Source organism: Sus scrofa, unplaced genomic scaffold (genome assembly GCF_000003025.6).
Source record: "Sus scrofa isolate TJ Tabasco breed Duroc unplaced genomic scaffold, Sscrofa11.1 Contig155, whole genome shotgun sequence".
NCBI classification, from domain to species: Eukaryota; Metazoa; Chordata; class Mammalia; order Artiodactyla; family Suidae; genus Sus; species Sus scrofa.
Window position 1 is genome coordinate 13,969 of NW_018084903.1, and position 6,984 is coordinate 20,952.

The following is a 6,984-nucleotide window of genomic DNA, read 5'->3' on the forward strand; positions in this document are numbered from 1 at the left end:
TCTCACTAAGGTCAAATACATAGCCTTAAAGTAGGGGTTCCAAGGAATCATCAGTCAGATCAAATAATGGTAATTCTCTGGTAATGGAGCTTAGGAAAAACTCTAACCCTCGTTCTGCCCCCTCCTGGAGCTGGCAGCCTGCTAGTTTTCACTGTGATTGGGAGCTGTTAGTTTTCAAAGCTACCATGGATCTGGAGAGTGGAGGATGGGGCTGGTGCCAGTTAAAACACACCAAAACAAACTTATAAGCTTTTGCACAGCAGAGGAAACCATCAACAAAATGAAAAGGCAACCTAATGAATGGGAGAATATTTGCAAACCACATCAGAAAAGGGATTAATATTCCAAATACATAAAGAATTCATGCAACATTAGGAAGTAATGTGAAACAAGAAAAAAAAACAAACTAGGCGTTCCCATTGTGCTCAGTGGTTAAAGAACCTGACTAGTACCCATGAGGATGTGGGTTCAATCCCTGGCCTGGATCATTGGGTTAAGGATCTGGCATTGCCATGACCTGTGGTGTAGGTCACAGAGGAGGCTCAGATCTGGCGTAGCTGTGGCTGTGGTGTAGGCTGGCAATTTACAGCACTGATTCAACTCTTAGGCTGGGAACCTCCATATGCCATGGGTGTGGCCCTAAAAAGCCAATAAAGAAAAACAAACAAACAAAAAAAAACAAAGAAACAAAAAACCCTCTGATTTTAAAATGGGCAGAGGACCTGAATAGACAGTTTTCCAAAGAATTCATACAACTGGTCAACAGAGGAAAAAGTGCTCAACATGATTAATCATCAGGGAAATGCTAATAAAAACCACAAAGGGATAGCACCTCGCACCTGTTAGAATGACTGTTATCAAGAAGACAAGAAATAAAAAATGTTGGTGAGGATGTGGAATAAAAGGAAAACTTGTACACTGCTGATGGGATTGTAAATTGGTACAGACCCCATGGGAAAAAAAGTAGAGTTCCTTGAACAATTAAAAATAGCACTACCATATGAACAAGCACACCAGAAAATGGGCAGAAGGTCTAAACAGACAATTCTCCAAAGAAGACATACAGATGGCCAACAACACACATGAAAAGATGTTCAACATCACTAATTCTTTGAGAAATGCAAATCAAAACTACTAAGAGGTACCACCTCACACCAGCCAGAATGGCCATCATCAAAAAGTCTACAAACAATACATGCTGGAGAGGGTGTGGAGAGAAGGAACCCTATTAGATTGTTGGTGGGAATGTAAATTGGTGCAACCACTCTGGAAAACATTATGGAGATTCCTCAAAAAACTAAAAATAGAACTACCATTTGATCCAGCAATCCCACTCGTGGGCATCTATCCAGAGAAAACCATGACTCAGAAAGATACATGTGGAGTTCCCTTCATAGCTCAGCAGAAATGAATCTGACTAGCATCCATGAGGATGCAGGTTCAATCCCTGGCCTTGCTCAGTGGCTTAAGGATCCAGTGTTGCCATGAGCTGTGGTGTAGGTTGCAGACGTGGCTCGAACCTGGCATTGCTGTGGCTGTGGTGTAGGCCAGCGGCTTTAGCTCTGATTGGACCCCTAGCCTGATAACCACCATATGCCTCTGGTGTGGTCCTAAAACACACACACACAAAAGATATATGTACTCCAGTGTTCATTGCAGCACACTATATACAAAAGCTAAGACATGAAGTAACTGAAATGTCCATCGACAGAGGAGTGGATAAAGATGTGGTACATACATACGATGGACTATTACTCAGCCATAAAAAGAATGCAATAATGGCATTTTCAGCAACATGGATGGACCTAGAAATTATCATGCTAACTGAAGTTAGTCAGACAGTGGGATACCAATATCATATGCTATTACTTCTATGTGGATCTATAAAAAGCATACAATGAACTTCTTAGCAGAACAGATTCTGACTCACCGACTTTGAAAAACTTATGGCTTCTAAAGGAGACAGGTTGGGGGAGGGGAGGGATGGGCTGGGGTTTGGGATGGAAATGCTGTAAAATTGGGTTGTGATGATCATTGTACAACTATAAATATTATAAAATCCTTTCAGTTACAATAACCAAAAAAAAAGCTACCATATGATCCAGCAATCCCATTTCAGGGTGTTTATCTGAAGGAAATGAAACCACTATCTCAAAGAGATAGCTGCACCCCTGTGTTCATTGCAGCATTATTCACAGTAGCCAAGGCATGAAAACAACCAAAGTTACACACACACACACACATGTACACACATTAAGTGTGTGTTTGTGTTTTTGGGACTGCACCAGAGGCATGTAGAGGTTACCAGGCTAGGTGTCAAATCAGAGCTGTAGTCACTGGCCTACACCATAGCCACAGCAATGCCAGATTCCAACCACGTCTGTGACCTACAACCTAGGAGATATATATTTGGTTTATATATATATATATATCTAACATGATATATATATATATCATGCATGTGTATATATATCTATATGTAGAATGTTATGTGTGTGTGTGTGTGTGTGTAATGGTATATTATTTGGCCAAAAAAAGAAGGAAATTCTGCCCTTTGCAACAACATAGATGGACCTCAAGGGCATTATGGTAAGTGAGGCAAATCAGATAAAGACAAATACTATATAATCTCACTTATATGTGGAGTGAAAAACAAACAGGAAAAAAACCCAAAGCAACCCCCCCCAAAAAAAAACCTCATAGATGACAGAAGACAGATTGGTGGTTGCCTGAGGTGGACGGTGGAGGAAGTGGGTGAACACGGTCAAAAAGTACAAACTGGAAAGTTATAAAAATGCATAAGTCCTAGGAACGTAATTTACATCCTGTTGACTTAACAATATTCTATTGTATATTTGAAAGTGGTAAAAACGGTAGATCTTAGAAGTTCTCATCATAAGAAAAAAATTGGGAGTTTCCGTCATGGCTCAGTGGGTTAGGAACCGACATAGTGTCCGTGAGGATGCGGGTTCAATCTCTGGCTTTGCTCAGTGGGTTGAGGATCTGGCATTGCCACAATCTGTGGCATAGGTTGCAGATGCAGCTCAGGTCTGGTATTGCTGTGGCTGTGGCGTAGGCTGTCAACTATAGCTCGATTCAACTCCTAGCCTGGGAACTTCCATATGCCACAGGTGCAGCTCTAAAAAAGAAAAGAGAAAAAAAATATAGCTATGTGTGCTGATGGATGTTAACTAAACTTACCGTGGTTATCATTTTGCAATATATGCATATATCAAAATGAATACACTATTATATGTAAGCTGTATCTCAATGTTGTAAAGACCTCCATAGCCCACCTTAAAGAATATAGAAACAACAATGAAAATTCAGGTAGCAAAGTTAACCTGGGAGGAAATTTACTGGTGGCCTCCAGCATGTCCCAAGAGGGAATATACAGCTGCCCACCAAACCAAATGTGTATATAGCCTTAGCCACAGCAATACATACATATCTAAGCAGATCTAACTGTATGCTGCATCCTCATGAATATTAGTCGGGTTCAATTCCACTGTGCCACAATGGGAACGCCTATAATTTTTTTTCCTTTTAACTTCATTATGAGCAAACACACATATAATTTTTTCCAGACCTCTTTAGTCAGGAGCAGAATAGCTGAACGATGTGGAATATTCCTAAAGCAGGAAAGCACATTTTTCCCCCCTACCAGGAAATTTTATTATCTTTCTTTTTATTTATTTATTTGTTTGTTTGTTTATTTATTTTTTAGGGCTGCACCCATGGCATATGGAGGTTCCCAGGCTAGGGGTTGACTCAGAGCTGCAGCTGCCAATCTATATCACAGCCACAGCAACATGGGATCTGAGCTGCATCTGTGACATATACCACAGCTCACAGCAATGCCAGATCCTTTAATCCACTGAGCGAGGTCAGGGATCCAACCCACATACTCATGGATACTAGTCAGGTTTGTTACCACTGATTCACAATGGGAACTCCTAACTTTCCTTTTTAAATTGAGGTATAATTGACCTATAACCTTATATTATTTTCAGATTAAAATATGATTCTACATTTGTATATATTGTGAAATGATAACCACAATAAGTCTAGTTAATATCCATCCCCATACATAGCTACAATATTTTTAAGGACTTTTTTTTTTCTTTTTAGGGCCACACCCCCAGCATATGGAGGTTCCCAGGCTAGGGGTCTAATTGGAGCTGCAGCTGCTGGCTTATACCACAGCCACAGGAAAGCCAGATCTGAACCACATCTGTGAGCTCATGGCAATGCTGGATCCTTAACCCACTGAGTGAGGCTAGGGATCAACCTGCAACCTCATGGATCCTGGTTGGATTCGTTTCCACAGCACCATGACAGGAACTCTAATAAGGGCAAGATCTACTCTCTTATCAATTTTCAAATATGCAATACAGTATTAGTAACTGTAGTCACTAGGCTTATTACATACTCATCACTTATTTAATAACTTGAAGTTTATACTGTTTGATACATTTTACAAATTTCTCCACCCCAGCCCCTTGCCTCTGCCAACCACCAATATGTTCTCGGTATCTATGAACTCAGTTTGTGTGTGTATGTGTTGTTTTGTCTTGTTTTTAGACTCCACATATAAGTGACATTACATGGTATTTGTATTTCACACTTAGCATAATGCCTTTAAGATTAGACATATATATGTATATGTATGTATCACATTTTCTTCACCCATTGTTGATGGACACTTGTTTCTATGTTCTGGCAATTGTGAATAATGCTGCAATGAACATGGGGGTGCAGATGTCTCTTTGAAGCAATGACTTCATTTATTTCAGGTAAATATCCTGAAGTGGGATTGCTGGATCATATGGTAGTTCTATTTTTAGTTTTTTGAGGAACCTATATACTGTTTTCTATAGTGGTTTTATGAATTTACATTCCTACCAACAGTGCACACGTGTTCCCTTTCTCCACATCATCACCAACATTTGTTACTTATTTCTTTAATTAAAAATTTTTAATTGGAGTATAATTGTCCTACAACACTCTGTTAGTTCCAGGTGCATAATGTCGTGATTCAATATTTCTATACATTAGAAATGATTACCATGATAAACTAGCTACCATCTGTCACCATACAAAGATAATACAATATAGTAACAATATTTCCCATGCTGTATATTTCAACACCATGACTCATGTATTTCGTAACTGAAAGTGGGTACATCTTAGTTTCATTCACCTATTGCACTCATCCCCTCCACACTCCCCTCTGGTAACCACCTATTTGGACTCTGTATCTATAACTCTGTTTATGTCTGTTCATTTATTTTCCAGGTAGTGTAACTGCACAGTATGTCTTCCTCTGTCTGGCTTATTTCACTTAACATAATACTCTCCAGGTCCATCTATGTTGTCACAAATGTCAAGATTTCCTTTTTGTGGCTAATATTCCATTGTTTATATATATCACATCTTCTCTATCCGGTCATCTGTTGATGGACACTTTGGTTGTATCTATATTTTCGCTATGGTAAATAATGCTGCAGGGAACACAAGGGTGCACATGTCTTTCCGAATTAGTGTTTTTTTTTTTTCTTCTGAAAAATATCCTGAAGTGGGTTTGCTGGATTATTATGATAGTTCTATATTTAGTTTTTAAAGGAAACTCCATACTGTTTTCTATAGTTGTTTTACTGATCTACATTCCCACCAAGTGCACAGAGGTTCCCCTTTTTACGCATTCTTGCCATTCTAATAGGTATAAGTTGACCTCTTGTGTGCGTTTTCTATTCCCCTACTAATTAATTACTGGTGTTGAGAACTGTTCATGTATCTATTGATTATTGGCATTGGAAAACTGTCTATTCAGGGCTTCCATCCATCTTTTAAATCAGATGACTTATTTTTTGCTATTGAGTAGTATGAGTTCCATTTATTTTGAATATTAACTCATCAGATAGATGGTTTGCAAATATTTTCTCCCATTATGTAGGCTGCCTTTTCATCTTGTCAGTCGTTCCTTTGGCTGTGCAAAAGCTGTTGAGTCCGATATAGTCCCATTTATTTTTTAGTTTTGTTGCCTTTGCTTTTGGTGTGCCAAGACCAATGGCAAGGAGCTTACCACCTATATTGTGGTTTCAGGTCTTACTTCAAGTCTTTAATACATTTTGAGTTAAATTTATGTATGGTGTAAGATAGGAGTCTAGTTTCATTTTTTTTGCACAAGGCCATCTGGCCACCCAACACCATTTATTGAAGAGACTGTATGTTTTTAGCCCATTTATCATAAATTAATTGACTACATATGGGTGCGTTTAGCTATTTTGTTCCACTGGTATAAGTATGTGTTTTTATGCCAGTACCATACTGTTTTGGTTACTAAACTTTTGTGATAAATTTTGAATTTATGTGAAAAGTGTCATTGGAATTTTGAGATGAGTGGTGTTGAATCTATAAATGGCTTTGGGTGGTATAGAAAAACTTTACAATTTTATTCTTTCTAACCATGAATATGGGATATATTTCCATTTTTGTGTCATTTTCAATTTCTTTCATCAATGACATATAATTTTCATTACATAGAAATTTCACCCCCTTGGTTAAATTTATTCCAAAGTATTTCACTGTTTTTGATGTTGTTGTAAAGAGGACTATATTCTTTGTATCTTTTTCAGATATTTGCTTTGTTTGTATTAGAAAAAAGCTAAGTTCTGTATATGATTTTGTATCCTGCAACTTCATGTTGATTAGTTTTAACAAGTTTACTTGTTGGAGACCTTAGGATTTTCTATCCACAAGGTCATATCATGTGCAAACAGAGACAATCTTAACTTCCTGTCTAATGCAGATGTTTTTATTTCTTTTTTTACACTTAATTGCTCTGGTGAGGATTTCTAGTACTATGTTAAATAGGAATGATAGGAGTGAGCATCCTTGTCCTGTTTCCAATCTTAGAGGAAGAACTGTAAACTTTCACCATTGAGGATGTTAGCTGAGGGCTTTTCATATACTGTCTTTATT